The sequence below is a fragment of the Sceloporus undulatus genome, chromosome 3 (genome assembly GCF_019175285.1).
Source record: "Sceloporus undulatus isolate JIND9_A2432 ecotype Alabama chromosome 3, SceUnd_v1.1, whole genome shotgun sequence".
NCBI classification, from domain to species: Eukaryota; Metazoa; Chordata; class Lepidosauria; order Squamata; family Phrynosomatidae; genus Sceloporus; species Sceloporus undulatus.
In genome coordinates, this window is record NC_056524.1 from 138,233,531 (window position 1) to 138,257,096 (window position 23,566).

General features: G+C 38.6%; 1 long non-coding RNA gene across 2 annotated transcripts; it reads right to left on the bottom strand.

Moving 5' to 3' along the window:
- Positions 1-738: 738 nt before the first annotated feature.
- LOC121926436 lies at positions 739-13,778 on the bottom strand. 2 transcript variants are annotated; one of them, XR_006103015.1, is made up of 4 exons: positions 13,675-13,778; positions 7,095-7,232; positions 2,097-2,341; positions 739-1,020 (listed from the first exon to the last, which is right to left on the bottom strand). It is a non-coding gene; the product is annotated as an uncharacterized LOC121926436 (long non-coding RNA). The 2 variants fall into 2 exon arrangements; XR_006103014.1 differs by lacking the exons at positions 7,095-7,232; positions 13,675-13,778 and adding an exon at positions 5,109-6,131.
- Between the last annotated feature and the right edge of the window lie 9,788 nt (positions 13,779-23,566).

Here is a 23,566-nt window from a genome sequence, read left to right on the forward strand (position 1 = left end):
TGGATAAAATATTGGAGGCCAGTTCTGAAAGGAATACAGTCAGTAGCGAAAGTAAACAGAGAGAGAGAGAGAGAGAGAGAGAGAATGCTCCCTGTGTTCAAAACTGCAGTTTTTTTAGAAGAATAAAATAAAATAAAACTGATCTAGTTTCTAATTTTCTCCTAAGGTAGGTGGGCTGGGAAAGACCCCCTGTTTCAGATCTTTCAGAAATATTGTAAAACCCTGGTTCCAACCTTGCAGAGATTGACACTCAGGATAGCAAGCACTGAACTGGTTAGATTCAGCATAAGGATAGCCAGCAGGGCAAGATTGGCACTGCAAGCCATGCTGAGACCTGCTGATTTTCACAATGTTGTGTATTTTCACAAAGAAAGATAAATCCAACTGCTAATCCCAACTAGCACTGACCAATTGAATGAACGGCTAATTTTTTTATAATTAAGTGTTTTATTTGTTTTATAACAACAATAGAAAAAAACAATTAATATGTAAATAACAAATAGCCTTCGAGGACTGTATCTAAACTTGCATAATAGCTAATTTTTGTGGGGTAATAGCAGTAACAAAGTCCTAAAGATATTATTATTATTTATTATGCTTTATTTAAATAGTGCTGTAGATTTGCACAGTGCTGTACATACAATCAGTAAAATAGCTAAAAAATAAACATGCCTATGGTGTACATTCTACGGAATAATACATACAAAATAATACATAATATTACATGATGCTTTGATTGTGATTTCTTGCATGGCAGGGCGATGGACTGGATGGCCCTTGTGGTCTCTTCCAACTCTACAATTCTATGATTCTATGATAGAATTCAGTAAAATAAAGCAGGCAACAAATTAAAAACAACAGATAACAACAGACATTACCCGGATTCACTAGCTGATGAAGCTGGGATCAAAGCTGAATGTTACATCACTGTTTAACATCAATAGGTCTGCTCTAGTCATGCTCAGAAAGTGGATTTTCACCATGATTATCTTATTCACAGGATATTTCAAAGGAGAGGTCCTGGGGAGAGATTTAAACATCGTTCACTTGTAAAACAATCCACCACCAGATTTGCTTAAAAGATACTGTAAGTGAGTGACTATCAAGACTTAAAGAAGCTGAAAGTCATGGGTAATCATCAGCCTCAATTTACGCAGCCACGTTTGAGGAGCACATCAAGTGAGGAGGGGAGCATTACTTGTAATAGATGCATAGAATTAGGCAATGAAGAGGGAAATTGCCTGCTTTTCATTGGAAATGAATGCTTTTTTGTAAGCGTAGGATTAGTCCATCAAACTCAGATCATGGAGGTCATAAGGACAGGTCAGAATAATTTAAAAGGTTAAATATTTGAATAGATACCCCAGTTTATAGCTGAAAATGATATAATGTAATTCTAGAAGCCCTAAGGTTTATAGGCATGAATAATCTGTTAACTGGGACTAGGAGGGTTAGGTAAATATTTGCCTTGTGTGAATATTATTTCATAGTAGAGTTTTCCTCTAAAATGCTGAAGTCTGACCAGTGTCGGAGATGAAAGAGGCAGCCCATTTGATCAGCTCTGGCGGCTTCTGAGAAGGTAAGTTAGCACATATGAATTGTGCATGGGGAAATCAAGCAGGCCAAACATGGACTGTATTCGCTTTAAATATTTATCCTGTAGAGGAGACCTTTTCTGGAATGTGCATTTCAGGAACTCTTTACTGAGTGAGTGGCACAGAAAGAAATGAAATTATTGGCATGAAAAAGTTAATGGCCAATTAAGTACAAAAACAAAAATAAATTGCATGCATTGGTACCTAATTTAAAACTATGGTTATAATCCAGGTAATGGAGCTCAGTTGGAAGTGTTCTTAGCACTCCCCTAGCTTAAAAAGTCATTACTGACTGGCCTGCTGCTTCATATAATTGCTGTGATAAGCCACTGCAAATATAATTGGCCTTAGCTTGAAAATATTTCTTCATAAAGCAAGAACAACAGCTGTATGGAAGTTCTTTGATTTATATATTTATAGCAACTTAAGGGAGCTCATTAACACATAACGTCTGCAGGCACCTTTATTAAGCCAGAATGGGAAGTGAAATATGACAAGCACCTTTCAGTGTGGTAGCCATTTTTGCCAGCTTCTCTTCTTCCGAAACATAAACAATTCAAACAGTTTCACAGTAGCATAGGGTTTTCTCTCCCATGTGCTTCGATCCCTTATTGTTTTTTGGCTTTTAGAAATGAGGCTCATTACACATTGCAGTTATCAGATGTCAGTAAATTATTTTTTCTTTCACAAGGCTTATTTTCCAAGTTGTTCAATATCATGTCTGAAAATTCATTTGATATTTCTCCCTGGTGAAAAAGGAATGTTAACAATTAACGTACAATATACTCTTTCATCTTATGCGATCTCACTTTGTTTCAAAATAGGTTTGTTTTGATAGAAAGGATTGCCATTTTTATTATATTATGCAGTAATCTGAAGTGTTATCATACACGATTTAAATTTACTCATGGTATTCATTAAATTTGACACTTTGGCTTGCCATTCTTCATGTTGGAGGTTATGCTGAGAGACAGTAGTACTAACAGCAGACATATTTTATTTAATCAACAAACATATATATATAGGGGGCGTTTCATTCTTCATACATAGTAGTCACAGTCTGGATCAGGGTTCTATCTCTGGGTCAGGTGCTTGTGTTTACTTTGAGGGAAAAGAATACATACTTTTTCACATAGTATATAGTTAAACTGGGGAACTCACTGCCACAAGATATTGGGTCAAGTTGTAGAATTTACTACTATAGTGTAAGAATTTGGGAAACTTTAAAAGGGGGTTAAACAAATTCAAGACAAATACAGTTATCACAGAGCTTGGAAAGTTGTTTTTAAGAATGAAGATGACACATGATGAAACAGCGGGAGAATTAGGGGGCTAATTTGCTACTGCATCAGAACTATTTATGCACTTTTCTGGGCAGAATTAAATTGTGCTGCCAGTGGATCATGGGACACAGAGACTAAGCAGTTAAGATGCTGATTCTGATTATTGTTGGATTTACACCTTACTCTGATGATTGTAAGATCATCAGGTTAGCAGTTCGGGGCCCAAATGCCATGTGACAGAGTGAGCTAGTCCCAGCTTCTGCCACCCTAGTAGTTCAAAAGTATGTAAACTACAAGTAGATAAATAAGTACCAATTTGGGGGGAAGGTCACAGCGGTCTGTGCAGTCATGCCGGCCACATGATCACGGAGTTATCTTTGCCAATGCTGGCTTTTCGGCTTAGTAACAGAGATGTGCACTGCCCTTACAGACAGACATGACTTGACAACCTTGTCAAAGGAGTAACCTTTACCTTTACCAATGGATCTCACCCTGGCCTAACATGTGGATTGGAACTGACACTTACTTTCACACTTCCTGAATATCTCCAATCAGGTAATGACATTTCAAAAGAACTTCAAAAATGTGTAAGCATTCTTTTTTTAAAATGTGTATGTGTGTGTGTACCTTGTTCCTACTGTAGGGGAATGCATGCACAAACTTAGAGAAGCTTGTGAAGTGTATCATATGTACTATGGGAACCCAAGAACATGAGTAGCTGTGAGAGGATTTCAGATCCCTCTTGGAAAGACATGGCAGTTTTCTTTGCTAGGAAAGGCCTGCTACATTCACTTACTGCCAATATCAACCTCTTTTACACTGGTGGCTATTTTGCCAATGTTAGGATCGTGCAAATCTCTTGGGAAAGAAGTTCCACTCTTCAATCACTTCCTTACCAGCATTTTCTGGCCCATCATTTCACAATGATTGCTGCATTTACTGCTGGATAATCTACTTTGTGTGGCATGTTTGGCTTTGTTTCCAGAGCTATTTCTGGATCTGAGTTTCACTAGCATGCTCCTGGTGAAGGTTCCCTCCCTAACTTTTTTTTTTAAGACATGAAAAAGATTTTATTGACTTTTTTCTTATAACAAGAAATATAAGTGATCATTTCAAGATACACAACTAGAAATCCAGTTTGGAAAATCTCAGTTCAGATTATGGATTTAATTCCCCGCCTCCCCCCCCCCCCAAATGTTAATAGCTAAAGCACATATTGACTTGCCATCTTTCCTTTTTGAGAAAGGAAAGTTGAAGAGAAATTTACTACTCTGTATTTGCTAGCAGTTAGCTGTCGGCTTTCTCTGTTACATATTACCATCATTTTTATAAAATGAAAATGACATTTATATATTTATTTATTTATTTATTTTGCAAATAACAGTCTCTGTAGTGTCATTTATTTGCTTATTTTATCTCTTAACCAAATGTGTTTTACAAACTATTATAAAATTTACTTTTTTAATATAAATTCATGCTTACTTTCTATTATTTTCCCTAAAATAAATATGTGAGAAAAATTATCCTCTCTCTCTCTCTCATTTCCTGGCAATGCAACATGCTTCACTGTAATGTTATTTTGCTGTAAAGTTTAGCTATAATGAAGCTATACTGAAATGGCTCTTTGGTGCTTTGATTTCAATGCCAGCTACCTCTTCTGGTAAAATCATTTATAGCAACTAATAACTAGACATCATACTATGATTTATATATTACGTGAGATTAATTCCTCATTATCACTTCGGCCATGGCCTCACAAAACTAATTGGGCTGCTGACATTATTAAGCATGAGGACTCATCTATATTGTCAGAGCATCCAGGTGCTAATTAATTGAATCACTTAAAAAGCAAATGAAACAAAACATTTCTTCACTGTGAAAAGAACTATTTGTTGTGCAATATAGTAAAAGTCTCATCTGTATATGTGTGTGAGTATGCAAATGGGGAGGGACCAGTTCCTACTCTGGACTTCAATCAAGAAAAAATGAGAAGAAGAAGTGGAGCTTGGCAGATGGAGATGAAATCTATTTTTCATCCCAAATAGAGTAAATTCGGGGGGGGGGGGGGGGATACTGATGAGTAGTCCCATTCATTTCAATGACCTTACTCTTGTTGGAACTAAAATAATTGGCTTTAGCCCAACATCTGGCTTGTTATTCAATGGTTCCCATTGGGCCCTGTGAGAGAGAGAAAAGAACTATTAGCTGGAATATAGTCACAAAGAAGTACCATTTGGCTGGATTCTTCATCAGTGAGCATAAGGTACACTGGCCATTTGGGCAGGCATGCAGCACTGAATGATCTCTCATTTTTACATCTACCAAGGCAGTTCCAGATGGATAGATGGATGGACAGACAGGCAGACAGACAGACAGACAGATAGGGCTTTTTCCTGAGAAAAAGAACAAAATGAGTATGGAGAGATGTCCAGGTGAATTACATTTAGAGGAAAAACTGCACACTCCAAATGTTCATGGGGGCACCATTTGCCATTTTTGGATGATGATGACAGCAATTTGGCCAGAGGGAAGATAATTAATTCATCCTGAAAATAACTGTTGCTTTCTGACTCCTCTGTCAGAGATATGAATTTCCACACTACTTCTTCCCAGTCCCTGTCACCAAGTCTTTCCTGACACCAAGCGTGTGTTAGCTTGAGTCCTAACTTAGGGGCAGTACAAACCTCCCTGAAAGGCTGGGCTGGACTCACCCATTTTACCTGTGGAAGCCGCCAAACCGTGCAGCGTCCCTGTGCAGTAAAAAGAACCCAGTTCTTTTTGCGGTGCCTGGCTTACGTCACAAGTGTGCCATTGGATCACTTATGATGTAAGCGATGCAGCTGCGACATCATCATGGTGGTGACTGGGTGGAAGGACTGCCGCAATGAAGCTGTTACCGTGACATACTAGGGTTAGGGAACGTGCAGTTGGTGTGTGGTCCCTAACCCTAGAACCGCCATGCTACAAAGTGCCCATCTGTATTTTGCCTTAGATCTACATTTTAATACTGTGACGTACTTACCATTTATTGTCTAATTTTTATTTACTTAAAGCATTTCTTTGCTACATTTGGAAAACCACCAAAGTCTTCCATAAACTAAAAAATAAAAAATAAACAAGACTCATTAAAAAAGTAAAACAAACAAAAAATATTAGCCACTGTAAAAGCTAGAGCACTTTGGCCTAGAATTCTAGATCCTCCTCTCTAAACTGCAACTCCTAAGATTCCATAGTCTAAGTAGAATTATTGTGTACAGTGGTACCCCGGGATACGAATGCGCCGCCTTACGAAATTTCCGGGTTACGAAAAAAATCCATTAAAAAAAACTGTTCCGGGTTACGAAGGTTATTTCGGGTTACGAAAAAATTTTTGGTGCTTTTCGGCGCTTTTTCGCACGAAATCGCGGCTTTTCCCCATTAGCGCCTATGGCATTTCGGCTTGTGAATGCTTTTCGGGTTACGAAAGCGGCGGCGGAACGAATTAATTTCGTAACCCGAGGCACCACTGTACAGTGAAAGGGCCCCTGGAATCTGTAAGTGGAAATGCCTCTAAGAGTACCTTTTCTGCTGATCTTAATAAACATGTAGATTAATACCATGTCATATGACCCCTAAGAAATCTATACCTTAGTTTTTTTGGCCCTTCAAAGTTCAAAACTTCAAAAGCAGCTCCTTGGATCAAGTGTCTTAAAAGTTCAAAAGTAACACCTTGAATCAAGTATTGCAATCAGTGTAGTTCTTTCAAAATGGGAGCTATATGACCCCAGTCCTGTGCAAAGTTAGGAACCTCATTTTACACTTCAAGCTTGTGAATGCTCTTCAGCTCAGGAAGAGTGCACTGTAAAAATCAGGAACCCGAAGTAATCCCCCCCCCCACCCCAATATTCACATTTCCATTTGTTTCTGTACCAATGGAATGGTATAGGATTTCATTTACAAAATAACTTAACTTGAATGCAAGAACTTTTCTCCCAGTCAGCATGGCTTGACATTCATAGGTATATCCAGACTGCGCAGTTAAACCAGTCAGACACTACTTTGCCATTGCTCCATTCTATGGAATCTTGAGATCTGTAGTTTTGTGAGGTTCATAGAATTTGCTGCCATAGAGCTCTCAGACTGTAATTTTGGGAATACAACAGGGAAGTAGTTCTCAAGCATTAGTCCTCAATGCATTTTAGGTTCCATCTCCAAAGATTTTCACACCAGTACTTACCGTTGAGTAAGCACTGGTAAAACACTGTTAAAACATCAGGGAAGCACGTGTGTGTGAAAGCCTGACACACTTCTGAAACATCAGGGAATCATCCCCTAGCCTCTACGGTCCTTCAATTGTTTGTGGAGCAGCAATTTCCTATGAATGGAAATGATCCATGATGATGATGGTAATAATGATAACAATAATAATAATAATATTTATTTATATCCCACCCCATCTACACTCAGGCAATCGGGGACGCTTACAACATTAAAAATTATACAAATCATATCCCCCAACCCTCCCTCCCTTAAAACAGAATTAAACACTTTACAATTAAAACATGTTTAAAAAGATCAATAACAGTTAAAACTATAAATAAAACAAACAACAATGCACAGGTAAACAGCAACGGGATCGGTCCATTACTTTCTCTATTTGGTGGCTGGGTGTCTATTCAGGAAAGGCCTGCCAGAAGAGATCCATCTTAAGAACTTTTTAAAAGTTCTTTAAGGAGGTTATATGATGGAACTCATCCGGCAGGCCATTCCAGAGTCTAGGAGAGAAAGCTGAAAATGTCCTCTGGGCAGTTGTTGATAATCTGGTTTTTATTGGTTGTAGTAGATTTCTCCCAGAGGACCTAAATGTGTGGGGTGGATTATATGGAAGGAAGCGGTCCCAGATATATTTTGGACCTAAGCCATTTAGGGCTTTAAAGGTAATTACCAACACCTTGTACTGGGATCAGAAACTGATGGGCAGTCAGTGAAGAGATCTTAAAACTGGTGTAATATGGTTTCTTCTAGATGTACCCGAGACCAGTGTGGCTGCTATCTTCTGTACTAGTTGAAGTTTCTGGACCAAGCATAAGGGTAGCCCCATGTAGAGTGCAGTACAGAAATCCAGATGTGAGGTTACCAGTGTGTGTACTATGGTTTCAAGATCCCTGACTTCCAGGAAAGGGCGCAGTTGGCATATCAGCCATAACTAATCACTGGGCATGCTGTTTAGAATTTCTGGGAACTGGTCCAAAATACTTGAAGAAGCAATATTTGAGAACCACTGCAGTAGATAATTTTAAGGTCCACACCAAAGTACACATCTCAGGATTTCATAAGACAAAGACATACCAGATAAAGTGACATCAGACTGCTATGACTACGCATATCCTTGAGCTCTTGTTTAGTGATATAGATCTTGTCTATAGGACTGATATTAACTGATTAATTAATAATAATTTAATTATTCCCATTCATTTTTCTGTTGCAGTCCTTTAGTTGTGAATCAAAATCAAGTCTTATTTCAGCATACAAAAATCATGTTGGGAACCACCCTTATTTTATTATAATATCAATTCATTGAATTTTCTGGGGACTGCCGGTCACAATGTCCTCTACTGATAATTCTTTTTTGTTGTGTCTGTTGCTGCCACTGCCACAACCTCCTCCTCCTCCTCCTCCTCCTACTACTACTACTACTATGTGTGTAACTTGCCATTAGTTCTCATGTTGCAGACATGTTTTCTTGGGGGTTGAAGAAACAAAAACACTTTAGTTACAAATCAGATTGAATACAGTATCTTTCTTAGTGGATGGCATTCAAGATGGATACAGAATATAAATACTTTAGTGGTTACATGGTTTAACAGTTTCTTTTGATTATCATTGTAATTGCTTCTTTACAGTTTAAGTTCTTACAGAACCTTTACCTGTTTTCTGTATCTTTTAACCCTTCTGGTTATCTGTGAAGTCATTAGTCACCAAGCACTATATCTCCTGCAGGATATTCCAACAACAATTTAAGAACTTTCCTTGTCCCTGTCTTAGGTATCTAAAACTCCTTCCAACTTCCGCCACTGCGTCCATTCTTCCACCGCTGCATCCATACAATGCAGTACCGAAGGAGTGCTGTATAGCTGTGCCACCATGGCTATGGCACCCTTTTTGCAGCTCCTTTTCATGCCCTGGAAAGGCTGGATTGGGACCATGGTGCACAGTTGCAGCAGCCCTGATCTGGTGTGGAAGGGGTGGCTGCTGGCCACCTCTTTGGTGCCGATCGAGTCCCTAACTCCCAACATTGCTCTGTCCCTTAATGATATTCACTCCTGGGAACAGCCCCCATCTTTTCCTGGTTTAGCTCCCATCGGCTATTGCCAAATTTTTAATCTGGCTGTGGTCTCTGCACAATGATACAGGTCTTTCAGATCTTTACAGAGGTCCATTAGTGTTGATGTGTAAAAACAATAAATATGTTACATATTACTACATATGTATGAATATTATTTATTTAAAAATGTTTAAACATTTTAAAAAGCAATTTGTTATATTATTCTTTGAAGAGTGGAGTACCCTGCTACATTATCATTGCTGACATATTACTTCTCGGGAGCAGTGGCTCATCGGCCATTGAAATAATTATTATATAGTAATTATTTTTTCCTGCATGGTGTGGCTGAGAGTTTGTGGCCACTTAACTCAGAATGCAGAGAGTGGTTGCTCTTAAAACAAGTATTTCTTGATGCTCACAATAGCTTGGGGGCCTTTCTTTTGCTTCAGAACTTATTTTTTCAAAAGATAAATTCCTTTCCTAATCTCTTCCTTCTCAGCAAGGCACTAGAGAGCCAATAGGAGAGGTTGCTCCAGCAAAAGGAGAAAGTGTTCAGCTACCTGTGTGCTGCTTTCACTCTGTAGTGCTCTGCTGAGAAGGAAAGGATTATATAGAGGAAAGAAGGAAGTTATTTTAAACAGTCCTGCAATAGGGGTTTCTCCTCCTGCAGTACCATCTTGAGTCACTTCTCAAGTGATCTGCCAGGAAGGAAGGAACTATTAAATGGAAGAAGTTATTTTTAAAGCCTTGCAAATGGAGACAAGGTCTTGCACTGCTGTGAGCTGTGCGGGATCCTTATTTCAAATAAGATAGAGTGATCCCCCCATAACACCCACTCAGCTGCTTTGTATTAAAGTAAGCCGAACACCTGCCCTAATAAGTACAGTGGTAACATTCTGTTACGTACAGAAAGAAGATACACACACACACACTTAATTATATTGTTATTTATAATTAGTTATGGTAAAGTTATTGGACTCTAGCAGATACTGTTAAATAGTCTTTCACAGCTACATTTTCAGTGACATTTCTGTGCTTTTCATGTCATGTTTTGGAGACTTTTGCTGATGAAAATCACAGAAAAACTATACATTGTGAAACCCGTAAAACTGTACATTGCCAGGCCCAGACTGAGTTGATGGGATTTGGGGTTAACCACTCTGAAGATCATGTAATATATTACTCCATTCTGTATATTTAGTGTGAAAGTAGAAAACCTTTCTGGGAGATTTCATAGAATCATAGAGTCATTGACTTCGAAGAGACAAGGGCCATCCAATCTAACCCTCTGGCATGCAGGAAATCACAGTCAAAGCATCCCCAAAAGATGACCATCAGGCTCTGCTTAAAGACTTCCAAGAAAGGAGACCCCACCACACTCCCAGGGAGTGTGTTTCACTGTCAAACAGCTCATATTGTCAGGAGGTTCCTCCTAACATTGAGGTGGAATCTCTGTTCCTGGAGCTTGCATCCATTGTTCCGTGTTCTGGAGCAGCAGAAAACAAACTTTCTCCATTTGGACAGTCACTGAAATTTTTTTAGCTTTACATGAAATTCTTTGGAAATTTTACACAGTGATAAAACTTAATTTCAATTCAGTTTTACCCATTTCCCAGTAATTAGTTTTTTCTAGCAATTCCTAGTCAAAGTAAAATGACTTTGGCTTTCTTAATGCTGATCAAGTTATTTCTCCTCTTATACTTCTCCTAACGTCCCATTGGCATTCCTCAAATTAAAATTTACAATGGATTTTACTTTAAGCAAAAATAAAATTAAAGGCACTTCTTACATGTGATCCTCTTGTTGAGAATGACCAGAATGAGCCTTCTGGAAATGTTCAGCAAATATATTATTGTTTGCATTTCATGGGGAGTTTAGACCCTGTGGGTTGCTTTAGTAATTTAATGTATTAATCATGTGTTCAAAATAAATGCTCTGCTTAAAGTATTAAAAAAAACCAGAAACAAAATAGATAATGAACATTATCATATGCTAATTTCCCAAATCCCTGCTTTGGGATCCATTTTCTGTTCTGTTCAAGGGAAATTAAGAACTCAATAATGGGCACTGTGCACACCTCATTATGATACAGTATACTGACAATTTACCCCACTTCTCTGCAGGTCAGGAGCAACCTGCTGTACAATATTAGCCAGATCACAAGCAATCTGTACTGGAAAATATATGCATCCTTGCAATAACATTCACCTTCCCTTTGCATGCATGAAGGTTGATTCCCAAGACTATTTCATTTGGGCATTGCACAGAGACTGGCCTTTGTGTGAGCAGAAAATTAAACTGACTATAGAAAAAGACTCCCCTAAGAGAAATGCTACCCAATTGTGTTTCAGATTCAAAGAACCCTCAAAATATATCACGTGGAAGTGTTACAAAAGAAAAGAGAAGGGTGGTGTGAGGTCACTCAAAGCCCCTGGGTTTGAGGAATTCAGGTTATTTTTTCTTTCTTTCAGAGGCTGCTTCTGAAAGGCTGAAAAGCATTGTACAAATTACATTATGTGGTTTCACAAAAATGAGTTGTTAGCTCCTTTAAAGCAAGATACAGCTTTCCTCCTAAATTTTATGAAAAAGCTTTCTAATCCAGATATTATTATTATTATTATTATTATTATTATTATTATTATTATTATTACAGACTGCAACCAACCAGCTCTACTCAAGAACACAGTGCTACACAGGGAACCTCCCATGAGATTATGTGGAACAGATAGAAGGCTGTGATAGAAGCAAATCACTACATTTTCTTCAAAATACCAGGAGAAGATAATAATATTGTTTTGCTTCTGAAAACATTGAAAACAGAGCAATCACGTTTACCAAATAAATGGTAAAAATCACAGCAATATCACAGTATAATCACATTCCTTACTTTTGAGAGCTTAGAGTTCTTCTCCTTTATTATCTTATTGTAATCCTCAGTTCCTGTAATGCATGATGCATATTGGGACAAAGGCTAAGAGAGAATGGTTTGCCTATGAATGCATGGAAAAATAAGATTTTGTTTAAAAAATGAGGTGGAAATTCTTGATTTGTCACATGTGATGCTGTACAAGCCATCCAACTACTTTACGACCCCAAATTTAGCATTCACCCAAGTCCCTTTAAAATGCTGAAGACTGAGGCCTGTTACAGCCAGCCAAAATAAAGCTGCTTCGAGTCACAGTGGAGGTATGGTGTTTCAATGATGCATTTGTCCTAAGAGTCCAGTAGCCACACCAAAGCCACGTTCCAGTCCTTAGGGCTGGAGTGTGGCTTTGGTGCAACTTAGGATGCATGCATCATTGAAACACCATACCTCCACTGTGACTTGAAGCAGCTTTATTTTGGCTGGCTGTAACAGGCCATAGTGTGAGTGTGGTGAGGTTCAGTGGGAAGTGAAAGGAGAAGCCCCAAAGTTTTTTTAAAATAATTTTTTAAAATTAAAATGTATTCTTTTTAATTTTATTTAAAAACACATCACATGTTACCAAATTTTTACTTTAACCATATGAAACTATGTACATGTGAATACATTCAGGATGTGTGTATAATGTTGTAATTTAAAGGTATAATTTTAATTTTGCTAGATGTTTATGTCACAGCTATTACCATTGTATTCCACGACATATGGAAATTGCAATTTATGAGTAATATCAGTACAAAAATCATTAACAACAATTCTGTATGATATGGTATTGGAGGGAGTAAAGGGTGGTTTGTGTGGAGACGCTAATTCCCATTCTCCAAGCTCATTGTGAGCCATGCAGATGTAGTATCCTTACCCATGGTTGCAGGTTCTTCAAATGCACCTGTTTTTTCATAGTTCTGCAAAGAGGGTTTATTTCCACAGCAACTTGGTGATGATGGATGGGTGGTTTCTCAACCCACAATTTCAGCTCATGGTAGTAAGCCTGCCCACATCTTCTTAAACTTTGTGTGGAAGATAGTTTAGGAGCTATACTATCTTTATTGATATCTGCATTGATAACTTCAGTGTAGTCACTGTGGTCAGGGAGGGTCCCTTTAAGATCAGCATTAGCTTCTGGTTTACAACTACCTCCTCTCATTCCTTTTTAATGTAAAACTGTATAATTTTTGTTTGTGCCCTTGATTTCCTTGATGAAAGATTCATTGCTAATGGGGTAAGTCCAAAGAGTTTATAGTTGCTCTGAGTCATAACCATAACTTTATTTCTACTTAGGTTTCTCTTTACATTTGAATTACCACCTGGAACACCAGCTAGAATTTTTAGTCCCTTAATCTTGTCTGGGGTCTGCAAAGCTTTAAAGCCTTCCTGCAAGTCTTTCCAATCTACTTAAAAACATTTGGAGTCTCATCACTTACAATTCCATAGTAGAATCCATAACATTCGGGGTTAGGTTCAGAGTAGAAATTCCATAATTGTAATATTAAGTTTGTAGTTTAAAACAAAGGCAGAGAGCAGACATCAGAGTGACCACCTCCCAGCCACACATAATGATTGAGCCCAGCTCACCTGACACTGTAGTGTGGTATTTCACAATGAGGAAAGGAGGTATGCACATGTACAAAAAGAGATGCTAGCAGAAGTCTTTAGGCTAGGACTATTCCATCAGTTCCTTTATAGACAAAGAGAAGGTGTACAATCAGTTCATAATCCATTAAAGATGTTGCTGAATTCTAAGGGATTGCAAGATGTGCTGCTGAGAATACAGGCCTATGATGCAAAAATGTAGTACTATCAAGAGACGTTCCTCTATTGCTAAGATACAGGGCTGCCTGCTCCCCATCTTCAAAAGCAATCTTCAAGCAATACAAAATACAACCAATTAAAGCAAATTCTCTTAGAGGACAGGCTACTACATAAGGCACAAGCATTACCAGATGTTGCCCCACATTACTAACAGAGAGGTGAACTATGTATGTTTTTGCTACTGGTGTTGTTGTTTGTGCTTTCAAGCTGATTCCAGCTTGTCTCTTAAGATTTCTTTGCATGATTTATTCATCTGTTAATAAATCTAATGTATGCCAGTTGGCTCAGGTGTCCACATGAGGGAACTAATCTATAATGTGCACTGGGAAGAAGAGTTGAGCATGAACACAGAGTTCATACATATAATTTTGAGCACATTTGGTAAATAATATTTATTTTAGAAGAATGTATTATATAATAGGATCATATTGTGTGTACACACACACACACACACACACACACACAGTATTTTACTTATTGATTTTATTTTTTAAAAAATCAATAAGTTGAATATTATGTGTGTGTGTATATACACACAATATGATCCTATTATATAATACATTCTTCTAAAATAAATATTATTTACCAAATGTGCTCAAAATTATATGTATGTACTCTGTGTTCATGCTACGATTCTGTATGATGTGAGAATTTCAGCACAAGACTGGGTATGCACACAACAACAGAAAAACTGAGTTGGCAGTGAGGATGGAAAAAAATTGTTGAATTCAACTAAAACTGATAGTGATGCATAGCTGGCCCCACTGGATCATCACAGTGCACCATCACAAGGAATAAACAGCAGCCCAGTGCAAAGATTAATGGTATGCAGAACTAGGACAATGCTATGTCTGAGAGACATTTTTACAATCTAACAAAGGAATGAAGTGACAATGCTGGAAACATTTTAAATGCCAATATTTGAAACAAGTCACACAACATGACAAAGAAGCCAGAGACCTGAGGCCACTCTATAGAGGAGTTAAGGTCTAGATACAACCAGTAAGTCCACATCTAAAAGAAGGCCAAAGGGCTTCAGAATGTACTAGGAGACAGTTCCTTTCATTTCAAAATGCAGTAGGAGACAAATTCAGGACAAGGACCAAGACATTTTAAGAACTGGTTAGTTGCCAGTCAGTCGCACATGGGGAAGAAAGTGCCAGGGATCCTACAGTGGGAAGAGAGACAGAACAGAGTCAAGTGCACAGAATAATGATGTTAATAGTATAGAAGAAACCACCAAACTGAGATCAACAAAACTGGAAGACTAGTTATATTTCCGGCATACCCAAACTCTTATGAGCCCTAAAAGATTGATAAGGCATACTGGGAGAAAATGGTAAACCAGTATGAGAAATTAGTAAGAGGAACCAGTATGGAAATATCATGAGAATAGAATAGAATAGAATAGAATAGAATATGTATGGCTGTCTCTGCTTGCCCTGTGCTATAGTTCATCAAGATATAGCAAACAACCCTGGAAATGTCAACTTGACAGAAAAGCAGAGAATGAAATGCAGCAACAGACAAAACTGTGAGGCCTAATGCAAATGTAGCTGATAAAGTGGCACATAGCTATGCTTAGCTATGGCTTGTACCTGGCACAGCTTGGTGGATTCCCAAGTTCATACAGAGTTCCTGAACTCTGGCTGCCTTATTGATGTCACAAGTCCTAAAACACACATTTCTGCCTCAATTTTTTAGTTGCTAGGCAATGCAGCATCATTCTGGGGTAGTAGTAATTGACCTGCTTAGTATGGATATGCTAAAAATGTGACCTGCTAATTAGTGACACTATACCCTACACAAAGATAGGAGTGTGTTTGATCATCATATTTAAAAGTATACATGCATGAATGTATGTTTCTTTTCTTTGTGTCAGCTTTTGGGTAATGAGACCATTGACACTTATTTGCTGCAGCAAATAAAATTACAAATTCTCCTTTCTCCTGTGTGGACATTGGCTTAATTACACTGTGGCTATGAACTCATATTTTTATGGATATCAATTAACAGACTAGCAGTAAAATTGAGATCACAACACTGGGTGATGCGTTAGTAACCTCTAGCCCCAACCATCAAATAAGCATGCTTTCAAAACCCACTGAAAAGAAAGATGTGAACATATGTATAGGCCTTAGAAGTAAAACCAGTAGCAGGAAGCATTTACAGTTTGAAGGAGGAACAAGAACAGGGTAAGAGGATGCATTCACACTGTGTAAGAGGTAGGTGAAGAGAGTCCCAGTAAAAGCTCTGATAGACATATTGACTAAATTGTACTTTGAAGTGAGAGTTGTGTTTCAATTATACAAACTTTGCCACATGAAACATGAAGACTGGTACTCCAAAAACATCTGGAGAACCAAGCGATTTCTGCTCCTCTATTAGGTCATTGGCAAGGTGGCCTTAGGCCATTTTTACATTACCAATTCAGTCCCCATAAGTGTTAAATAGAAATATGCCAGACTTATTACACAATTAGGTTACCGTGACAGTAAATGAAGTTCTGTTTTCCTACTCTTCCATGAAGATAATCTATACTTTCCATAACTGGACAAAACTTTCTGGATTAGACCTTACATGTTGCCCTCGCAGAAAAGGCATGCAACTTCTTGAGTTAGATTGGACCTTTCCTTTACTGTTCTAACTCTTAAGAATCTGTTTTTCCCTGTTTGACTGGATTTGAGGATCATGAGAGTCTTCTAGGGCTTTTTGCCCACCTATTCATTAGCTTGAAACCACATCATTGCATTAAAAGAGCAGAACAAAACCCAGGCCAAATGCAAACGCAGCAAAGTCTGGTAGCAGTGCTCCAAATCTATTTGTATTCTTTATTCCAACCATCAGTGAAAATCAGTAACTTTTTTTTTCTGGTCTTTTCTGTTTCATTTGCAAATAGCAAAACACTGTGCAATAAACTGATGATACCTGCTCCATATAATATCTGGTGATTGACAAAGCCATAATTTTCTTCCTAAACCTTTACTTTTTTTTCAAGTACACGTTTGTACCAAGGTTGTTCTGACATTTTGTATGCACAAGTATTTAGGGTAAGCTTTATCTAAGAACGCACCTGAACTACACATTTAAAATATGCCTTTTCATGTCTTACTTCTCCTAATGTCTGCATTCCTGTATAAATTGGTTTTTAATCAGAGAGATGTATTATGAAATTTAGACAAGTGCAAAAAATCAGCATTTATCTGCATTTTACTTCATGTACCCCTCCATGAAGTGCCAATTAGGCCACCCTGAAATAAAACATGAGGCAAATGAATTCCTCCCCCACTCTGAAGGAATTCCCAAAATGGCCCTTGGTAGCACTTTCTCAGCCCCACATAACAATAAAGACAGATGAAACATGTCTGGCAGGCACAGAGCCCAGGATACGCAACAGCTTTCAAAAACCTTCAGAAGGTGTTGCAATGCTAAGAAACAACAAAAACTATCTTTATATTTGTAAGTGTGTATTGCTAACATATTTGAGCTTAAGTGGATATTAACAAAAGCAAAAAACTGGAAGAAATCTGAACAATGCTCTAAACAACCCATTTGTCAAAGGTAGCTGCAGACAGGTTTTATTGCTTTATATCATTTATATCTCTGTACATTCTCTTATGTCTCTACACCTCTGTCTGGGTATATCAATTATGGGGAAAACAGACTCACAATAAGAGCCAGCTTGGGGGTAGTGTGGGGGCATGGCAACCACACACTGCATGCCCTGACTCTGCCCCCAATCCAGCCTCACACCGTCCTCCAGACCAGATGGCAGGCAGCATGGAAATGCTCCTGCAGTGCAGCAACCAGTCATCATATGCCTCAGGAGCAAAGAAGAGCTGGTGAGGAGGCAAAACGGGTGCCCCTTCCTTGGCACAAAAAGGAGTGGCTTTTCGTTGCTCTTTTTTGCACCAAGAAAATGCAAGATCGGGACCATGGTGTATGGTTGCCGTGGCCCCAATCAGGCGTACAAAGGGGTAGCGTGACACCACCCTTTTAGAGCTGTCTATTTTTGGCCTAAGTTTGCTTTCACATGATCTGATGCACTTCCAGACAGAACTATAACAAAATTGTCTCTAATAGAAAATTGTCAGAGAAAAGACAAAATTCTAGTACAAGAATTTAGATTGCTATAGTATTCATTCATTCATTCATTCATTCATTCATTCCTTGACTTTCTCCTTGTATTGGGACTCATGGCACCTAAGAAAATGTACACACACACACACACACACACACACACACAATATTATCAGGTGATATGTGGGAGCCATGTCACATGTAGAGTGCTTTTTTGGCTCTGAAAAATGCTGGATCAGATATCCATGGCATGCAGTTGCCATTACCCCAATCCATCACTCAAAGGACTATGGCCCAGTCTGTTTCGCCCCATTCTCCTCCAGTCTATATTGACACTATGGTTTGGATTCTATCTTTTATCCCCAACTAAAACAGTTTTATTAAATCAATTTTTGGATGGTAACCCCACATTTATGTATATCCCATTAGTTCAATGGGTCTACCCAGACTGACAGATTAACAGAAGGATTTGGGATTGTGTGTGTAAAACAAGATGTTTGATCAGTATATGTGTATGTACAGACAGATAGATAGTTCCTTCTTGTTAAAATTCTATAAATCTCTCTGCAAGTTTTAGAGTCATGCTAGTAGTGAGAGAAACTTGCCCTCCATAAGGGATTACTCCCAACCTACTTCCCAACATGATCCATAATTTGATCAGATGCTCCTGGGCACTATTAAATAGTAATAATGAACTTCACCTAAAGCCCTTAGTAATTTTGTTCCACATTTCCTTCTCTAATTATCCACGATTCCCTATTTATTATTGCTCCATTCCCTGCCTTGAGGCCTTCTAAAAATACTAGGAATGATAAATTAAACAATACATTTTGGCACATGGTTAACCAGTGGGAAGGGTTATAATTTAACGGGTTATCTTCTGAATTAATTATTTCTGAATTATTTAATTGCAGCTGCTAACTTTTTTTTTAAGAAAAAAAAGGCAAAGCACGGCACTGGAAGCTCAAGCACATTGGCCTGATCTCCTTGGAATTCAAGGAAAGTCATTTAAAACATATATGTTAAAATTAAATTCAAAATGGTCCCTCCTTGCATATCTTCACCAGTCTTCTATTTGTAATTGTATTTATATTTTTGCTAATGAACATTGTCTGCTGCAGAGAACCATAACAATATTTCCCAGAGTAATCTCAGAAGTGTAATCAGTAAGCAATCAACACTACCGAGCTAATGTCTCTCTCCACCCCTCCCCACCCTTGCAACTTTTTTTTAAGTAACAACTATCATTGACTTTATAGTATGTTCTTATGGGTTTCATTCACAACCAGTTCTTTTAAATTAAGCTGTGACTTATTTGAATATTAGAACACAATATTCACTAGTTGCTTTTTCCCTTTTGCCTAATTAAGCCATGGAATAATTGGTCTTTTCACAAAGATGACACACTAGAGAGTTATCTGACTCCTTTACTTATGTGTGTGAGGACTGTGCCATTTTGCAAGATGATGATTAGAAGAATAAAAATATATATATTAATAGCTCATTGCTCTTCAGATCACAGTTATGCTAAAAGTACTTTGCTCTATACAATTTGCTACTAGGATCTTCCTCTTCCTATGTTTCAGTGTATCAGTCAAATTAAGGGGGGAGGCGGAAAATGTGCATCTTTATGCCTGTAAATAATGCCCTGACGTGGGTGCAGGACTGTGGCAAACTAAAGAAATGAAAGTGTGACAACTCCAATGGATGTAATTACCATATACACAAATCAGAGTCCAACAGGGGTGCATAAGGCAAAAGGGGTGAAGGGGGAATGTGGGGGGAGGGCTCCATGATTGCGCTTTGCCAATGTATCACTCACACACCAATGCATAGATGCCCTGTAGGGGCGGAACATTGCACATGGGACATGTGGCTGATCAAAGGGGTGGCCATGCAAAGGGAAGGCATCTGGGCAGATGTGGGAGGTACTCGGAGTTCACATGTGTTATGTTTGTGGCATGATGCATATGTATGGTGGGCAGTAAAAATAAAATTACCCAGCAATGCTGCTTGATGTCATTCCATATGGTTGGATTGAGTGTATTCTGTCTGCCATGGGATCAGGCCATGCAGGAAGCAGGATTTTGACCTGCTTTGGGAAAAAGCAGGATCCAGTCACTTTTTCCTGCCTGTCTGTTCTGGGTCTCTGAGATATATAAGGGGAAAAAAAGTCTTCTCCTTCTCCTTTTTTAAAATATAGAGTTATAGTGCTCTAGTCATCAGAGAAATGGCAGTCTTACACTATAGCACTAGAACTCTAAGATTTATGTTTTAAAAGAAAGTCAGAGGAGAAAATGTTCCCTTCAGATGATGGAATCATCTCAGCAAACCATGTTGCAGTTTTGTTTTGTTTTATAAAAAGAAAAATGTATGCAGTGAAAAATTGCACATGAATATACTTTTATCAATGGAAAAAATGCATACACGAAGAATAGGTACAAAACAGGTAACAACTTGCTAAGAACCAAAGATGGCACAAAATGCTGGTAGGATTCAGAAAAAGATTTCACACTTCTCTTTCTGCTCTGTCCACCCTCTATGTTGAACATTTCTGGTCATCTGTAATGTATCAGTAGAGGAAAGAGAACTAAATGAGAGCTACTCTGAAAACATATACCTTGGAGCAGAAAAATGGAATGCTCTAATTTTGCTTCTAAAAGTAGATTGTGGAAACTAGATGAGATTCTAAGCATCATAGCCTAAATCATATTTAATCATATGTAAATATATTTAAATAACTGAAGCTTACTACCTAAAAATACTTGGTGAGGACCACAGATTCTGTATTAATGCACTGTGTTTGGGTTTTTTAAAAATAACACTATTCCTTGAAAATCTGAAAGTCAACTGGTTTACAACAAGTTCTACTGTTAGATTTTGCCATTCTATAAAGAATAATATATCAGGGTTCTATAAACATATATTATGACTTACAAAACATGCTGTCACGGAAATAAAGCAAAAGCCTCAGATAATTTTGCATATTAGAACTGCTGTTCATTGTGAATTCTAATATTCTAACCAGAATCTGAGGATGAAAAACAAGGTTATATTCCAGATAAACTGTGTTTCTTTTTTGCGAGAACAGAAGTTAGGGACATAAATCCTGACTTGATTTGTTTTTAAGTGGTACATGGGAAAACATTTAAAAATTCTCCTTTCCACAAGCCACTAAAAGACAGAACACTTTTGTTGCTTTTGGCCTCAGAGAATTATACATATCAACATGTAGGCTTAGGCATTTTCAGTGTCCCATACGTGACAAATGCAGCTTTCTTGTATGGCCAGTTAAAGTAGTAGCACTGAATGTAGGTTTGGTTTTATTCTTGAATTTGGATCAGCTTGCCCTGCTCTATTTGCTATGAATGTAACAGTGGAGGCAGAAGCAGGCATTTTATATGGTGTCTATATATTAAGCAGAGAGCATCAGGACCAGCTTAATATGAGCTTGTGGTAGGGACAGGAATAAAATTAGAGAGGGTGGTTACATTTGCTATCACATGAATTCCATCTTGGAACAGGAAAGGAGGTAGACCTAAGTGGTTAATGTATATTGAATACAAGAACCCCTAAAAGCTGGCTCTAATGTGTGGGGGTGAACTAGTAGCCAGTATTGAGGTTGGAGTCCCATGGATGCCTCCTTTCCAGACAAAATAAATGAAGATGCTGCTATAATCTTGAAGAAGGAAGAGATGATCTCAATGTATTTTGAGTATATAGACCAAAAATACCAAGAGGCATTCTCTAGCACTTCTCACCCACTAATCACTTAGTTGACACTGTGGCCGGTTACACACCGGCACTTTAGTGCGTGACGAGCACGCACTAGGGTTACAAAAGGGCGGTTTGCTTCGCACCTGCCCTAACCCTAGTGCAGCTCGTCATGCACTACAACGGCGGCGGCCCGTCCATACGGCCCCCCATGAGGACGTCACGGCCGTGCCACCTCTAGACGGGGCGGGTGGACGTGACGTCCTCAATCCGGGCAGGGCGCCTAGGGCGCCCTTTCTGCGGCACCAGGAAGGAGCTCCTTTTCGGAGCTCCTTCCTGGTCCGCGGCGCCGCTTTGCTTTGTGGGCGGCAGCCTCAAACGGCTGCGCCCAGCGAAGCAAGGGAGAAGGGGCCAACGGCCCTTTCTCCCCCTCCCCGCCGCCGCAGGGTGTCCCTTGGGGCTTGAGCCCCAAGGACACCCTTTTCAGGCTGCGGGGAAGCGGCTTTTGCGCTTCCCCGCAGCTGAAAAGCGGACGGATCGGGGCCTCAGCGGCTTGCCGTTCTGGCCAGTAGGCACCCACTGGCGGGAAAGTGCGGGTACAGCCCGCCTCAAAGAGGCGGTCCTGTAACCCGCCTTTGTGTCTAACAGTTTTTAGAAATAAAGCCTGCTTTTACCAGACTGCAAATGGGAAAGAGTGAATTTAGGTCTCACACCAGTATGAGTTTTCTTATGCTTCTGGGCTGCTGAATGCTTGCAGTAGAATTGTGTCATATTCAGACAATTCATGTAAAATCTTAAAAGCAGCACTTTTCCCCCACATCCATAATGCATGTATACTGTGCTGCCAGATGAAGAAAAACCCATTAATGAAAGTGTTGGCCAAATGGAACTTGTATTCTGGACCAAACAGCAGCTTTGAAGAAGTGCATTCTTGTGGGGACAATGCTATAGGAAGAAAGTGTGTGCCCCCACATTGTATGCTTTGCTCCACTTTTAATTAAGGTATACTTTAACAATGATAAATGCAATGGCATATACCTAACCATCATCTATGTAAACTGTTGCATTTTTTTTCCTGAAAGAAACAAGTTAAATTGAACAACAAACATGTATATTAAATGAACCCAATGAGAATTCCAATGTATAAAACACAAAACCTATCTATGTACATGTTTATGGGTGCATAAATATATTATTCCTATAAATAAAAAACCCCTGTACATGGCAGGTGGCCGAAATTAAGAGACACTGTTACAACTCTTCAGTATAGTGCAATTAAATGCCTGTTTTGTAGATCTAGTTAGCTAGTATTCCACAGACACATGTGACTCAGGAACCAAAATGACTCCTCTGCATGGATGAAGTTTAATGTCACATGTAGTTTAGTCATATATTTGCCCTATTCACTGTACTATTAGAGAAGCCTAACCTAGTAGGATTGGGCATTGGGGAAAAACACACACTTTATTTATAAATAAGGGAATGCAGAAAGTTTCAACAGTGTTCCGGCAATATCTATACAACAAATTATTTCAGAGATTGTATCTTGTTATCTGGCAGCTACTACAGCTTTTCCCAGTGCTGTATTTTCCCCTTTTATTTTCAGCGTAAGATTCATGAGCAATGTGCTATTTCTGCATTTTTCATTATTCCACTGTCATGCACCTGACATCCTCCTGCTAATATGGGGAATGACCTGTTCCATTCAGAGTAATTCAGAGATAGGTAACTGCAGTTATTTAAGGGGAAGTGAAAAGAAATATGAAGTGCTATTGTGGACTTGACATTGGGTTTTTATTTTATTTTTTCCAAGTGGAACTTTATAGTGAGTTTATATGATATATATTTATTCCCCATTTGG